Source organism: Cavia porcellus, unplaced genomic scaffold, assembly GCF_034190915.1.
Source record: "Cavia porcellus strain 051 isolate PalLab524CR breed Dunkin Hartley unplaced genomic scaffold, mCavPor4.1 scaffold_33, whole genome shotgun sequence".
Classification (NCBI taxonomy): domain Eukaryota; kingdom Metazoa; phylum Chordata; class Mammalia; order Rodentia; family Caviidae; genus Cavia; species Cavia porcellus.
The window spans coordinates 20,295,395-20,313,184 of NW_026947516.1; the positions used below are offsets into that span (position 1 = coordinate 20,295,395).

Here is a 17,790-nt window from a genome sequence, read left to right on the forward strand (position 1 = left end):
AGGTTTTAGTTTATCGTTTTATCCTCTTTACAGAGACACAGAACAAAATTTTAAGTTTGATTAGTTCATTTTTCTCTCTTCATGGATTGTGCTATTGGTGTTAAGTATAAGAACTGCATATTCCTAGATCCTAAAGATTTTCTCTTATGGTTGTTTCTAAAAATTTTATAGTTTTATATTCATATTTAAATTTGTGATCCATTTGGAGGTCACTTTTGTAAAAGGTATGAGATATAGGCCAAAGTTGCCCACCTGCAGATGTCCAGTTGTTCCAGCACTGTTGCTAAAAAGTCTATCTTCCTTCTATTGAATTCTTTTTGCAGTGAAAAATCAGTTGGCTCAATGTATGTGGCTCTATTTCTGAGTTCTCTGTTCCTCAACTAATTTCTGAAAGAGATTGTATAGGATAGCTGTTAATGAATTCTTTGCTCAGTAGAATTCTCCAGCGAATCCATCTGAGCCTTCAGATTTATTGGAAACTTACCATTGCAAATTCAACTTCTGTTTCTATATAACTATCTACATATCTATTTTTATCTCTATCATATATCTATCTAACTGCCAAAAAATACACATATCAGGAAAAAAAATTCGTGTAAAAATTTTAATTCTAAATTTATTGAGATTTATTAAGTTATCAGTAAATTTGTTGAGATTTATGATTTATTAATCATGAGATTGATACGAGTTACCTTTGGCCTCTACAATTACAAGTGGTGCTTAAAGTGATGGCTATTAGCTTCCTTTTATTAGTATGACAAATTGCTGAAGTGTGTATACATTTTTTGGAGGACTTTGTACACATTCACAAACATATAAACATATACACATATATGTATATGTGACTTCAGTGTAGTCTTTTATTTTTGGTTTTTAAGGAATTGACCCATTACTTCTAAGTTGTCAAATTTATTAATGTAAAGCTTGTAGTCTTTATTTTCTCTAAGTGGCCATAGATCTGTAGGGATTGCTTGTTTCATCCTGATATTGATGATTTTTGTCGTTTTATGGGCCTTGCTAGAAGTTTTATCAGTGTTATTGAATTTTTTGCTTCATTGATTTCCTTGTTTTCTGTTTTCAGTTTAGTTAATTTCTGCCATTATTATTTTCTTCCTTCTCCTTGCTTTAGGTTTGTTTTCTTTTTTCTAATCTTGAGGTAAGAAGTTAACATTGATTTCAGACCTTTCCTAATATATGCGTTGACTGCTATAAACTTCCCTCTGAGTACTGCCTCAGCCACATCTCACATATTGATATATTTTCGTTTTCATTACGTTCTACAAAATTAAAACTTGCTTTGAAACTTGACACGTGGATTATTTAGAAATATTTTATTTCATTTCCAAGTGTTTGAAGCTATCCCCGTTGTCTTTCTTTTACTGATATTTAGTTGGATTCTATTGTAGTCAGAGAAAATACTCTACATTATTACAATTCTGGTTTATTTTTTGGCCCAGGACATGACCAGTTTTGGTGAATATTCTATGGGCTCTTGAAAGAAATAAATTCTCTGGTGCTGTTTGGTACAGTGTTTCATATTTGTCAGTGAGACTGTTGTCTTTATTTCTTCCAGTCATTTTCCCCCTAGTCTTAAAGGGATATTTAGAATTGAATCTTGATTTATATTGTTTTTGAATTTATGAGCTTCTGTTGCATTCTTAATCATTGAACTAAGGAATTAAGATACACATATGCAAGGTAACAATCATTTGTTACTGAGTTTTTTCACTCAAGTGAGGTACTGTATAGGAAACTTGGTTTCATTTAGATCCCTTCACTCTCCTCACTTTTTAGATACATGTATTCATTTTTTTCTGTGTTCATTTTGTTTTTGAGCCCCATTCATTAAAATGGCTTTTCATTTTAGTTGTTATACTGTCTTTTTTACTTCATAGATTTATTTTTATATCTTCTGTTGCTTTGCTGAAAGATCCAACTTTTTCATTTGGTTCAAGTGTGCTTGTTGAATTATTTGTCTAATGGTTGCTTTAAAATCCATGCAAAGTAATTCTGACATCTCTAATGTCTGTTGACACCTTTTAATAGTCTTTTATGTGCTGAGATTTTCCTGCTTCTTAGTATGACAAGTAATTTTCTGTTGAAATTTGGACATTTTGGATATTATGTTATTAAACTCTGAAATCTTAATAATCTTTTTTTATTGGGCTTTGGCTTTCTCTGGCAAGGAGGGGCTTGTGGGAGGTGAGGGTAGAAATCCAGTTTCCTCATTCTACTCCATTGACACTCACTGAGTGGGGCTCATTGTTACTACTTAGTGTGGGTGGGAATTCAGCTCCATACCAAGTCTCCACTGATCACGTTGTCTTAGGGCTCCAGGAGTACCCTATTATTGCTCTCCACATGGCCTCCACTGGTACCTGTGTGATAGGGGGTTGGACACGCTCACTACACAGCCTTTGTCAGTGTGGATAATGCCACAGTTTTCCTGTTTGCTTTGGCTGGAATAGAGTGCTTATCTGTGTTTCAATCTTACTGGTCTATTCTTTATTTGGTCTTTTTGCTAGGGACAGCAGACTTTTAAATTAGGACTATTTTTTTCTCTGACCAGGACATTTCCTGGTTGCTTGGTGAAGTAGTGTTATTGGAGTGGCTTTAAAATCCTTGTGAGATAATTCCGACATCCACTTACTTCTTTTCAGTATTGATAGTTGTTGGTTGTCTTGTCTTATGCAAGTTATGATTTTCATTTTTCCTAATAAGATTAGTGACTTTGAGTATATTCTCATCATTTTGGCTATTATGAGTCTCTAGATCCTATTTAACTATTTTTTAAGGTCATGTACTGAGGTATATCATGAGGGCTGTGTGTGTCTGTGTATATGTACATGCTCAGTTTTCCACTTAGCCCCACCAGTACCATCTCTGCAAAGGTGTTGATGTTGACGTGGATGTTTAGGTGGTCACTTGGCTCCCTGAACACCTTCCCAGTGGAAGTGGACCACTGATTCTTACTGCCTTATGGTTTCTGCTCCATCCCTCACACACTATCCTGGCAGGGGAGCCAGAGTGCTGCAGCCTAATGAGAGATGGAAGACCAGCTACCTGCTCAGCCCTACCTAGCCCAGTAGGTGAGAGAATTGGAGTATGGTTTTCTGATTTATCAGTGTGTGTGTGTGTGTGTGTGTGTGTGTGTGTGTGTGTGTGTATGTGTGTGTGTGTGTCTGTCAGTCTGTCTGTCTGTCTTTTCCTATTTGCCCCCACTGAAAAGTCAGTAGATAGTGGTGCAGTTTTTCCATTGGTGTTCTCCTGTGAAAAGTAGAAACAAAAAGATGTTCTATTGTTGATCTAACTTTTCTTGGTCATTTGGGTAGGGGAATGGGCTTTCTACAGAACGTTTTTCTTATTTGCCTGTTGGCAGTTCCAGTTTGACGGCTTCTGTAGCACCCTATTAGAGATGTATGGGAGACAATAAAGAAATCCAGGAAACTCACTGCAATGTTGTTCTTTAAGCCTTGTAGTCTCTAGGCAATTTGTGCCTTCCTTCCATCTTTTCCACCTGTACTTGTTTGTGTGTTGTGTCCAAGGATTTTTAGTTTTAAAGCAGGCCAGAGAGAAATAGGGCTATTGCATTGGGACCAGAACCAGAAGTCTCTGTGTATAATGTATAATGAAAATTCAAAATAAATTCTGTAAACATTTCATATGTTAGTAACATTAGCTCATTTTTCAAATATACTATACCTCAGACACTGTAATTGACACTTGGGACTATAGATGGGAGCAAGACATAGTCCTTACTTTCAAATAGCTCACAGTCTTATACAATTCAGAGACCTGTGACATCAAGGTAGTTTGCTCTTAACACCAGCAGAAGACCTTCACTTTTTTCTTTGCAGTAGGAATTGAAGCCAAGACTCTATGCATAGTTCTTTATTTTAGAAATAAAAGTAAATCTAGCTCAGTACCACCTTGCTTGTGGGATTATTGGATCTCTTCCCTTTCTCATTATCTGATATATTCCTCCTTTGGTTTATGAGGTACCAGACAAATGGAAAAGGGGCCTCGTCTTTACTGTCTTGTGCTTACCTTGGTTAGCATTTGCTGGTTACTCTGATTACCATTAAGCCCTCTGTTGGGAGCTGCCATCTAGCAGGCAGCGCACCCACAGGCCATGTGCTTAGTTATTAGATGGGGGAAATCTGCAAGTAGCAGCTGTCAAGAGTCCTAGCCCCTCCACCCTGCTACACACGGGGCTCCTGGCCCAGCTGCCTATTCATGGAAGAAATATGGCTTTCTATAGTCTTTTGGTGGGAAGTTCAGCTCAACTGTTGCTGCGATGCTCAACTGAAAAACAGAAGTAAGGACTGATAGTTGCATTCAAAGGAAAGAGAAACCAGATCTCAGAGACATAACTCCCATGGTCCCCGAGTTTCTTTGGCAACTTTTTTTTTGGAGGGGGGCACTGGGTATTTACCCAAGGCCTTTGTTTGCACGAACTATATCCGCAGCCATCATTATTACTGTTACTATTATTATTTAGTAGTAGTAGTAGTGGTAGTAGCAGTATTTTGAAATTGCTTGGCCTAAGCTTGAATTTTAATTCTCCTGCTTTAGCCTCCCACAGTGCTGAGATTACAGGCATGTCCCACCACATGACCAGTGGAAACTTGCTTTGATGATTTGAGAATACCCAGAAGTAGAGCATATTGAACTTTCTCCTTGATGGTGATAATGACATTGATAATGGTGATAGCATTCATTTAACTCATCTTTTTTGAGTATTGTATCATCTTTCTTAACCCCAATAGTAACCTCAGGAATATGTGATATTGTTAGACCCATTTTTACAATGAGGTGATCAAGGCACAGAGAAGTTAAGCGTTGTCTCCAAGGCCATTAACTCAGGTTGTAGGGTGGGGAGCCAAGATTTAAATCCAGGCAGTCTGGCTTTAGAGGTGAAGTTTTTATGTTACTCTTCTTTTGGGATAACCTTTCAGTTTCATTTTGCTTATTTGTTTGAAATCAGGAGTGATGTATCTGAAAGAAGTGTTTCTGGACTTCTAAAAGGTATCACACAATGAAATCTTACTAAATGATGTCTAAAAGCTGTTTTTTTTTTTCCTTCTTGGGAAACTATACTGATTGACTTGACAATAAAAGTATAAAAAAACAGTGTAACCTTATATTTGCATGCAATTATAACCCTCTAATAATCAGATTTTGTGGCTTGTTTCTACAAGTAAGAGACAGTACTTTTGTTAGAAATTTGTGCATTTTTGTTTAGTTGTTTAGAGCTCAATAAAAAATTTAACAGATTATTTTTGATTATGTGCATCTGTTATACTTCTTTTTATATTTGTGATGATTTCTATTAGTTTAGCTTTCTTTTGATTCAAATACAGCAAGTATTTGAAAGCTAGAAAGACATGACTTATACATTATTATATCAATATCATCCAGGCTGGTAGATTTACATTTTAATGTTGGTACTTATTATTATACAGTTACAAGATAGCCAAATTTCACTGTTCAGAAAAGATTGATGCTGCACTTAATCTTGCTTTTTTGGTGAGAATGTTCACATCATTTTTCCATTGATTTGAACTGTGGAATAAAGTTCATTTGTATACATATTCCATGTACTTGGTACTATACAGTTTTTTCTAATCCATGTAAATAGTGTTGAATCTAAATTTTCTGCTGTTTTGTTAGGGAATAACGTAAAATTTCTACAGGCACTTGGCCACTGTAATTTATGTGAAGCATGCACTTTTCCAGATTCATATTTTATCATCTACACCATTTGAATCTACTATTTTACTGATACAAAAAGATTCTTTGTTAGTTCAGCAGAAGAGAAACCCTAGAAGTGAGCTTTAAAACTTCAGATTAATTCATTAAGCACACAATTGTTAAAGCACCTGCCATATTGAGTCTTGCTGAGTATTTGGGAAAAGGACAAGGAATCAGATCATTGATTGTAGAGAGCCCACCTTTTAGAAGGAAAAGATTCACAAGGGCACAGTGGTGAAGTGTGCTGTCTGCCCTTGAGCACTTCACAGACCATCAGAGAATCACAATGTAAAAAAAAAACCAAATCATTTGTTCCAAAACTTACAGGTAGATTAGTGCTTTTAACAAAATACTATTTCAGTCTTTGCTTTCTACACTTTTTTTTTTTTTTTTTGGTATTGAGGCTCGAACTCACAACCTTGCGCTTGCCAGGCAGGAGCTTACACCACTGAGCTAAATCTCTGGCCTGCACTATTTTATTATAATAAAATTTTCATATCTTATTTCTTTGCCCAATGTGTCCCTTTATCTCATCCCCCCCCAGCCCCCCCCCCAGTCACTGTACATGTCATCAGTTATTGAGAACTGAACTATCTGCTATACCCGTCATCACCTTGGAGGGCTTTGCTACTAGGTCTTAGGGGCACAGAGTTAAATAAGGCACCTACTCTTACAGATCTTAAATACAGGCTGGCCTTGGAAAGTGAGGCCTTGCTGGAAATCACGGGTCTTAGGGCAAAGTGCTTTGCTGGAAGTTTGGATAGGATATCTAGGGTTCATGAAAGAGGAGTAAAACTAAATACATCAGGGAATCTAACAGTGCTTCTCAAGGGAGAGGTTTGAAAGATGAAAGAGGTATGAACTAGAAATGGAGAGCTGGCTTATCACCATTTTACAGGAAAGCTAAGATGTCACCTCCTTCCTCTCCCTTATGAAACAGATACTATTGAGTTGCCCTGTTTTGTTTCTGATATTCTTGTTCTGTTACTTGCTTACTAATTGTTTTTCTTTGTAGAATGTAGCTTCCATGAAAACAAGAGCTCCCTTTTCCCATTTTCTAATTATTTACAGGGCTTGAAAAATGTTTGTTGAATTGATAAATGAAGGATGAATATTTGAGGTAGTGTGAGCAGATAAAAGCAAATATATGTGAAGGCTCAGTTGAGAAAGAACAAATAATTAGCTGTGACAGGAATAAGGGTTTTTTCCTTAAAAGTTGGGAGATAAAGCATGGATTTGTAACTTTATCTCAAAAGCTTCTTAGGCTGCATGGAATGGAGTATCTTTTCCTGAATTCTTGTGATTGGTAGCTGAGTATATTTTAAATATCTATTATGGGCAAAGCTAGTGACCCCCACTGACCTTTATTATCTAAAGAGGATTTTAAAATTGTGGTTTAGTAGTATTCTTTTGTCTTTTTCTACAAGACAAACATTTTTAGGTTCCACCTTTGAGTCAGATTATGTGGCCTTATCTTTCTGTATCTGACTTATTTTACTTAATGTAATGACCTGTGGTTTCTTCCATGTTGTCTCAAAACACAGGATTTCATTTTTTAAATAGCTGAATAGTATTCCATCTATATATGTACCACTTTTTTTTATTTATTTGACCACCAATGGACACTTATATTATTTCCTTTGTCTTTGTTATTGTGAAAAGTGCTGCAGTGTACAGTAATGTGCAGCTGTCTCTTCAGCATACTGATTTCATTTCCTTTGGATACCCAGTACTGAGTTTGCTGGATCACATAGTATTTTATTCGTAATTTTTTGAGGAGCCTCCATAATGCTTCTGTAGTGGCTGGACTAATTTACTTTCTCACCATCATCATTATGCAGTGGTTCCCTTTTCTCCACCTCCTCTTCAGAACTATTATCTGTTTGATAATAGCCCTTCTCACCATAGTGAGTTGATGTTTCTTTTTAGTCTTAATTTGCGTTTCTCTGATGTAGTGATGTTGAGCATTTTTTCATATACCTGTTGACCATTTGTATGTCTTCTGAAATGTCCGTTTTGATCCATTGCCCAAATAAAGATTGTGTGTATTCAGTGACATTCCTGACATCAAGCAATCAAATACAAAAATTTTGTTCAAGTTTACAGTGTTGCTGTTTCTCTTTACATGAACTGCCTGAGGCTTATGTGCTAGCCACTCTTGTTTCAAGGGCATTACCACTTTGAGGAGTTTTGTCTCCTCTTGTTTTAGGGCTTTGATAGAGGTAAACAGTTCCTATTCCAGGACCCTGTGGCAATTCAGTTCAGCAGACATTTTATTATATACTTATCTGACATAAGATAAAATGCTGGATATTTGGATATAAAGACAGATCAGACCAAGCTCTTTCAATAATATTATGATCTGCCAATTTATATTTGATGCTGTTCCTGTGGTAAGACAGAGCCACATCTGACATTTTCTATTTTTTTCCACAATGCATATTAAGATATAGGGGTTTTTACTAAATTAATGAGATACTTTGAAAGTAAGTGTTTGGAAAAAGAAAAAATTGTTACTCCTTATATTGAAAACATTTTTCAGTTTTCTATGTGAATATAGCTACAGCTCTAACAATAGTGACTTAAAACTTTCTTCAGATTTCAGTTGTGTCATTCCTTTCCAGATCTGCTTGTCTATGAACAGATCTGTCAGAACATATGATCATGGAGTCCCTAGAGGCAATTCCCTGCAATGTGTGAGTAGGGAGTATCTGTGTTTCTCTTGCTGTGTCTCACTGTGTTTCTTTTCTTGGCAGTGTCAAAGTGATTGTGCACCTGAGGAACTTGTGTCTGGGTTGCCTGAAGATGCCAGAATATAATTTGTTTCCTTTGAACTTCAGAGTTTCATTAAGCATGCTTCTGTTGTAAAACTCAATCATATTTCTCATAAATTGGAAAAAATTAAACCTTAGTGTATCAGCTTTATTAACCAAATTTCTTTATCTACATTGTTTTATTTTATAGACAAATGTAAATGGTACTGTGTATCTTTGTAGTTATTTGTAATTAATGTACAGATAGCTAACAATATCACAGCTTGCATACAGCAAGTTGTTCACTGCTTTAGCAAAAGCCAGACATACAAGGCATGATCAAAATGTGCAGTGAGCTTTTAAATTTTTAAAAAAGTTATTGTAGTAAAAGATACATTGCCATTACATCCCTTCAAAATACTCCAGTTCATACTTATCCTCTCATTCTTGCCACTTTTTAAAGCAGTTCTAAAAGTCTCCTTCCCTTACTGTCTTATGAGATGTGATCAAAAATATAGTAAACATTGCTGCTGAGTACCATCCAATGGAAGAGCAGGTTCATAAAAACATTATAGTGTGTCCTCATATACTATATTCACCAGATCTGGCACTGTGTGACTTCTGGCTTTTCTGCAAAGTCAAAATGACCGTGAAAGGTAAATAAATGTTTTGAGTTGATTTAGGACATTGAGATGGCCAAGAAAGTGCAGCTAAAAGTACTCATGTAATGGATTTTATATACATGATAGCTATGATTTATTAGTATGTGGATGAATAATGGAACAGAATGATGCATTCTTTTCTCAAGAAGTAATTTAAAACTATGTTAGCACTACTGTATCTGACTTCAGCAGAACGTATAAGTATATGCATACTTGTGGGCCTAGTTTTTGTTAGGGTCTCCTAGGAAGCAGTGAACAACTTGCTGTATGCAAGCTGTGCTATTGTTAGCTATCTGTACATTAACTACAAATAACTACAAAGATTAAGTATACTGATAGCTTAAGTAGTATCTACATAAACTTACTGGAAAAATTGATCACAAGAAAATTAGGCAGAGTCAGCTCCCCAAACTCCCCCATAAAGGAATCCATAGCAAGCTGTATCTATCACTAGGTCAAAAGAATAGGTTTTTCTCCTTATTTAGACCATGCATTTTTTATGCTACTAATCTGTCCATAATGTTGTCTTTGTTTTTTTCTAATTGCTATACCTGAATCTATCTATCTATTAGCAATAATATTTTTAGTACATATTATTGTATGTTTGGCCAATAAAGTTTTCTCTCTTGACCTTTTCTTTCATCATGGGCACATGAAAGAAAGTGCCATTTGATAAGGTAAATTCCTTTAAGAATTAAAAAATAAAAAAAAATGGTCCTTTTGGTGACAGTCTGTGAAAAATAGGCAGAGTTAGAGCAAGCAAATGGTCATATATGTCTTGACATTCTCCAACACTACCAACTCAAAACACTAAAACTGGGCATTGGGCCTGAGTAAGTTGAGGGTAAAGCTTAAAGCAAAGGAAACATAGGTCTCATTCCCCTCTTGGAACTTGGGAAAGAAATTGCCCGGAAGGTTGCCTCATTATAAATAAGCAGTGACAACAGAAGAAAATAAGTATGGTATGGTTAGGTGAAAAGAGGACTGTTGGGTCCCCTTCAGCTTGTGAGTGTCTATAAGGATTCCAAGGGTACCACACATCCTGAGACCTGGGATTAGGGTCAGTGAACCTGACAGTGGAGAAGTTGTGGTTGAAGGACAGCTGATGTCAACGCTATAACTGGTGACCAGCTATTAGTTATGAATGAGATTATGGAGTTTAGATGTTTTCAACAGCAGTAAACCTGAGACGGAGCCTGACCAACTGGGCCAGACTCCTGGGCTCCAGGCCAAGAGAGTACATCAGACCCTGTAACCCTTATGGGACTTAGCAGCACCATTAGGCCAATATTCAGGGTTCAGTCCAAGAAGGAGCCTTGTTCTGGAGGCCTGAAAGCCTCTTCTACAGTGAAGTTCCAGACCAACACTGCTATCTTGCTCGAACCAGTGAGAAACTCTGAAAAACAGAGTATTACCTGAAAGAGACTGTAAACTAGAAAAGGACTGAGCTATACAATATAAGTTGAAGTCAGTATTCTTAAAAAGCAAGGTTAAATCAGTTACAGAAAATTGAAAAAGTACATTTTCTTGGTACAGTTTATATTTAGTATTCTATAAATTACTGGTCCTGCAATAGCAGGATAATCTTTGGGGGTATATTATCTGCATTTAAATTTAAATTTTGTATTCTTCATTTTCAATTGAACGTAGCTTAAACCCAGTAATTGTCAGGTTGAGGTTGTAGATTGTTTGCATTTGACATGCCTAATTCATGCTATCTTGGTCTTAATTACTTGATCACTAGAAGTGGAACTTCCATTTCCTCATTTTCTCCTCATTGTTGTAAAATAGGGGTGAAATGAAATGGTAACATTGTACAGTAATTGCAGTATTTGAGTCATTTGCAGGAAAATGGATGCACCTTGAGACTATAGTGTTAAATAAAATAAATCAGATCTGTAAGCTTCAATATCCCATGGTTTCTCTTATGGGAGAAACCCAAAATACAAATAACTTAAGAACAAAGTAAAAGGTAATAGGAAACAGGAAGAAATTTTGCAAATGGAAAGGGAACCAAGAGATGGAGGGAGGAGAGGGAAAGGATATAAAAAGAATGAAGATGTGTTGTGTACATGCTGAATGTAATCAGTGTGTACTATAAATATATACTAATAAAAATTAAAAATTACTAAATGGAAATGCAATCTGACAGACAGTATCACTGTTAGAGTTTTCTGGCACAATAAAGGAGCATAATATAAGAAAAATTAAAAGTAGCCTTTTTATTTAAAGGATGTGGAGAGGAGCCCACAATCAGCAAGGATTTAACTTTTTTTTCTGCCCAGATATAGGGGTGTGACCCCTATTAATGCAAAATTATATTTAAATTTACATGCAGATATATGTGACCTTTGACCGGATGTGGTGCTTGTGATGATGCAAGAGGAGCTGATTGGAATTTTCTTCATGTGCTCGGGGAAAGGAAGAAGGAAGTTGTAATTGGGGAAGAAGTAGGAAGTGGCTGTCAGGGCAAACATCTCTTGATTTGGCCTTCCACCATGTTAAACTAATGCCATAATGTCCTATAACATTCTAGGGCAAAGCTGTTTCATTCCCATCTTTTTATTGTTAGGAAAAGGGCAAAGACTCTCTCTTATTATTTTTTGCTGAATGGGGGCTCCATGTTGGGGTTTCAGAGGGTCGATGGGATGATAATTGATGCGCATGTAGAAGCTGGTACCAGATGCTTCAGCCAGGACAACTTTATCATTGGTGAATGCTCACATCCTAGATTGGAGAAATAAAAAGATAAGGTGCTATGAGGGGGCAGGCCACTGTCACGTTTAAAGGAAACCTGCCTTTGATTCAAGTGTGTCATTTTATTAGGACTTTGGTTAGGAAGAATCTGAAAAATAAGTGTGGAGTTAGGAGGAGTAGAGTTACGAGAGGCAATTATTTTTTTTTTTATCTGAAAGGGTAAAAGTGTAGGTAGGACTTGTCCTTGGTCCAGGGGTGGAGCTGGAGAGAATGGGAAGCATGAGAAATGGAAGCCCTGACCTGACAGTTGAATATGTTTGGGAAATTATAGACTAGGGGTGGGGAGGGCTGTGGCTGTGAGAGGAGATCCTAGACCCGGGGAGGAGGTCTCATGTAAGGGATTACAAATAAAATAGGATAACAAAAAACATGACTTAGCTTGAAAGTTGTAACTGTGGTGCCTTGGTAAGACAGAGATTTGTAGGAGATAGGAGATGTGATGACCACTTAGGATATATAGAGTCAGAGGAGTTAAGGGTAGGAGGGCACCACTTAGATTGAGTGATGTGGAGCCAGGATGGGAGTCCAGTGACCTTGACCACCGTTGAAGTTCCGAGGAAGGTCAGGTAGGGGCCACTTCACTTTGGTTGTAGTTCTGTTGAGGGATCTGGGAAACAGAGGCTGGGGCATTATCTGACTGGATACTGTGAGGTAGACCAAACCTTGGAATGATCTTTTGTAACAGAACTTTAATAACTATATCAGCAGTCTCCCTGGTTGTGGGAAAGGCTTTTATCCATCCTGAAAAAGTATAGACAAAGGTAAGAAGATATTTAAAAGTTTTGTGGTGGGGCATGTGTGTAAAATCTATCTGCCAGTCTTGACCAAGGGTGTGCCATGAAATTGATGAGTAGGAAAGGAAGGGGGTGTCCCTGAGAGATTTTAACAGATATGACAAGTGTGAGTAAGTTGTTGAGACCTGAGAATGTCTGGGTCAGTCTACATAAACGCAAATTAATCCTGACAATGAGGGGGTAGGGGAAAAAAAGGCATCTTTAAGGTCTAGGATATGAAGTGAGTGGTAGAGGGAGGAATATGAGAGAACATAGTATAAGGGTTTGGCACCACTGGGTGAATTGGGGTAACAACATCATTGATTACCCTAAGATCTTGTATTAGATGATAGAACCCCTTAGGCTTGAGTACTGGGAGAATGGAAGTATTGTAGGGTGAATGGGTAAGTTTAAGAAAATCATTGTCTAAAAGATGCTTGGTTATAGATTTGAGTCCCCGTAAATGTTTGGGAGATGTAAAATATTGGGGAATGCAAGGGAAAACTGAAGCATGCCTGAGATGAATTAAAACAGGCATGGCATGGGTAGTGTGGGTGCGGTTGGAGGTATTTGAAACTATGGGATTGACCAGAGAAGAGGAGAGAGGAGGGGATGGCTATCCCATGCACTGCGAGGGTGTTTGGAGGATGAGAGCTATGAGGAAAAGGTAAAGAAGTTAAGCTTTTGAAGAGATTCCCTACCTAAAAGGGATGTGGGGCATGTTGGAATTACTAGAAAGCTATGGGTGAAGACGAGAGTTTGGAACCTGCATGGAATGGGCCCTGTTTGTAGAGGCTGTGTAGATTGGCTGTCAACATCCACTATAGAGACTGAGGATTTAATATAATGGTCTGAAAACTGAGGAAGAACAGTACACATGGCCTCTGTGGCTACAAGTACAGAGAATGTCTTAAGTGAGACCTCTACTGAGACTTGAGGCTCTGAGAAGGACACCTTAATGGGGGCTGTGGGCCCGGAGCCCCATCAGTCTTCAGCAGCAAGTTCAAGTAGATCAGCCAGTGATGAATCCAGTGGTGATGAGATCTCTTGTGAGGGCAAGGAGTTAAGAGTATGGCTTACCCGCTTTCTGGCAGCTAGGACAGTTGCTCTTTTAATGGCCCTCGAGATTGCAGAAAGGGCATTCTCTTGCTGGGCATCCTTTTTGTCCCACTTGAAGCATGATCCGGGAGGGGCTTGGGCAGCTCCACTTTGTCTCAGTTTACCTCTCTTAGTGCTCCAAGTGTCACTGTAATAGATCATATTGTTATTTTTTTTCCTTTTCATTTTTATCTCTGTTGTTGAAAATATGAAAAGCCATGTTAAGGTCTCCCTGTGGGGTTTGAGGGCCAAGTTAAGCCTTTTGTCTTGGAATCTGGACCACAGTGGGAGGTATCTGTCTCCTCCAAGGTCACAAGATATCTAGTCTTCTGTGTTGGCTCCTTTGAGGCCCTAGCCCTATAATATTTTTAACTGACTTAGTTGCCTGTAGCATTTTTCCTCTGCCACGAAGGGTAATGGGCGATGACCAATCTGGCTTCTTTAAGCTGACTGGGGTGGGTAAAGTTGTCGAACAGCAGTCAGAGATACTCTGTGGAGCTTTTAACTAGTGGTACTCAGTAGACTGTAGGCATTTTCATCTTGGATAGGTGTACAGCCTTAAGTCTAGAGGAGACAAAGGCAAAGAATCAATTAAGTATGCAGGGGCCAAATAATAGAATCAATAGGATATTTATGAGTATAATTTTAGTAATGGCTTCTCATAAGGAGGATAAGGATAAGGTCCAAGGAATTTTAGAAACTGACATGTCATTCATTTGTCATAGACACATTTAGGTTTTACAATTTTATAAGTACTTCTTATGCTGTTAGAATGTCTAATGCCACCTGATTTTGGAGGATGGCCAATTTCATTAGTCTTACCATTTTTGATTTAGGAGAGAGATCAGCTGTGGTGTCACTTAAGGCCAGTTGAGTATAGTTACTTATGGCCTCAATATTCATCGTATAACCTTTTTCTGGAAAAGATCTGGTGGATCTCAGTAAAAGAATCTAAAAGGAATTTATAATTATTTTTTACTTTTAGTTGTTGAACATCTAGAAGAAAAGATTGATAACAGTACAGTGTAGTAGAGGCAGTAAGCTTAACATAAAACATTAAATGGAACTGTTATTTTTTATTAAACAAGGGTGTTTTAACATTTGAGCACTGTAGAAATTTGTGACATTGTTTGGACTGCTCAATATTTAAGCATCTCTAAGTATAACATATACATATACATAAATTTTTGTTTAAAAATTATTATTTGACAAGTGACCTCATGTTGATTTGACTTGAATCTCTTGGCTGGAGTACAAGAAAATGGCAGATGTCTGGATGTGAAAGAAAATACTTATCATTATAGGCAATCCAAATTTTATATTTGACAGCATGAATATACCCTAAGATCAGCCACAATGAATTGTCTTAGGCATATGAACTGTGGTTGGGGTCTCTCATAAGGCTTTGGAGATTATTGAGGCCTCCCAATAATGAATAAGAGCTAAAGTTATCAGGTGGCCACTCTTATTTATCAGTTGAAGGCTTATCTAATCTCTCCTCACCCCAAGGGAGTTTATTTAACCAGTTTTAGCATTATTTTGACCACCTGGCAACCTAGGTGGAAGCATGCTTTAAAAAATATAACCCAAATAAACCTTGATTAAATGATCTGAAAATGCAAAAGAAAAAGGAAAAAAGATTGTTGAGCTCAAATAAAAAGGAACAACTGTTTACAGAACAGACAAATGAACAAACATGGACAGATGATATGTACAGTATAAACAGAATAGACAGACAACAGATATACAGACTGACAAACATCTTATGAGAGCGCACTCAAATATGTTTGGCCACTGGGAGTGAGGAAGGGGGAGAGGACGATGCAGGGGGCACAGAAACCTCTCGCTGAGAAAGCTGTGAAGTTTGGTCTTGGAAATATGGGGGAAGAGCGATAAAGACAGGAGGCACATCATCTAAGGTGTCTGGTGGGTAGGAAGGGAGAGTTCCTGGTGGAGTAGAGTGAACCAGAAGTAATAGGACCATCATACAAGACAGCATGAGAAAAAGATATGTCCTTTAAATATAAAGGCCTAAAAATGACAGGTTTCTGCTAACTTGCTGCCATTGTAACAAAAGTATAAAAAAAGATCAGTTTTTTGGTTTTTATAGCCTTCTTGAGGCCAAGAGCACCAAGTTCATGTGTGTTTTTTGGAGTACAGGAAATGTTCCCCATGACCAAATTAAAAGTGAGCCAAAAGAACAACTTTGCCTGGGTACATAAGAGCTTTAGCGCCCCCTAAGGAATGTGAAAGTTGTGCTGGATCACAACCATCAAAAGAAGTCATCACCTGTTTTGAAAGTGTGACATGGAAGGTCTCAACCCATTTTCATCACCGTGAGAGTGCAGAGCGGGGGCCCAAATAACAAGAGGGTAACAGATTTGCCTAGGGGTATCCTGCCAAAGAACATGAAAACTTTTGTCTCTGTCCAGGGATGGCAATGGATAGGTTTTCTGACACAAGCTTGTGAATTTGAAGAACTGAAACAGAAAACTCCCAGACTGACAGACTGATGGACTGAGGGCAGCTCACCTGTGATGAATGCGGAGGGTAGGTGTCGCATACAGATTAGCACTGGCAAATAAACAGGCCCCAGAGGAAGGAAAGGTGGTTAGTAGGCATGGGAGCTAGAACTAGGAGCAACTCTCAGGAGCTAGTTCTCTGCCATCCAAGGTATGGCATCAAAATGTTAGAGTTTTCTGGCAGAATAAAGGAACAAAATATAAGAAAAAATAAAAGTGGCCTTTTTATTTAGAGGAAGTAGAAAGGAGCCCACAACCAGCAAGGGTTTGGCTTTTTCCTCTGCCCAGGTATGGGAGTGTGACTTTTGACCGGATGTGTGTACTTGGGATGGGCATGAATGACGCAAGAGGAGCTGATTAGAATTTTCTTCACGTGCATGGGTAAAGGAAAAATGAAGTTATAATTGTGGGGGGAGTGGCCATCAGGGTAAACATCCCCAATTTGGCCTTCCACCATAATGTCCTATAATTTATTCTAGGGCAAAACTCTTTTAGTCACCATGTAGCCTTTCAAATTTTCATTCATTTAATGATAAACCTCCATCTGAATTTGGTGTATTTGGAGTGGTTTGAGGGTATCTGCATATAATGCTGTATTCCAAATATTTATAAGGTATCATAAAAATATAGTTAATGTTAATTTTTTTCAAAAATTACAGCAAAAGAGACATAGGCATTAATTTCTCAAATATTCCCCCTTTGAACACACTTATCCCATCATTCTTGTAACTTTCTGAAGCAGTTCTAGAAAGTCCTCTTTTGTGAGTATCTTGAGTGGTGCTGTCATAGCCACCTCAATTCAATTCAGAAAATTTACCTTTTACCGTCTTTTTGACTTTAGGGGGGAACCACAAGTTACAATTGCCTAATCCAGTAATAAGGTAGAAGAGAGCACCTGTAATGTTTTTACAAACCTGCCCTTCCATTGGATGGCCCTTTAGCAGCATTCACTGAATTTTTGAACCATCTCCTAAAGACACTTACAAAAAGCACTTCCAGAACTACTTTAAGATAGTGACAAGAATGGTGAGATAAGTATGTTCAAAGCAAGGGAGTATTTTGAGCAGGATTAATGACCATGTATCAGTTTTTAAAAACGCTCACCATACATTTTGGTCACTGTTTATATAAAGCCTCACTTGATGTGTTGGTTTATTTGTATTTATCAGCTATGTGGTCTAAGAGTTTTATGTCTTTTTATTTTTATACTTGTGGCACCTAAATATCAAACACCTAGGTGGCTGTAAGCCTTACCAGATACTTTTGACTTTTAAAATGTAAATAAAAATAGTTCAAGACTTCATTCTAAGTACTCTGGGAAGTCCAGGGGCCTAAGAATTTGGCACTCAGGTTACTACACAGCACTGTAAGCAGCATTAGTATTCTCATGACTGTTTTGTCACTGACGATGTCTTAGTACCAGTGTGAGATATCAGTAGTTATGTAACATCTCTGTTTTCATTTTACTTTT

General features: G+C 37.6%; 1 protein-coding gene across 4 annotated transcripts in view; it reads left to right on the forward strand.

Annotated features, from left to right (window-relative positions):
* Cdkl5 (cyclin dependent kinase like 5) overlaps positions 1-17,790 on the forward strand; it is a 193,164-nt gene that overhangs the window by 97,075 nt on the left and 78,299 nt on the right. The gene's annotated exons all lie outside the window — the stretch shown is intronic.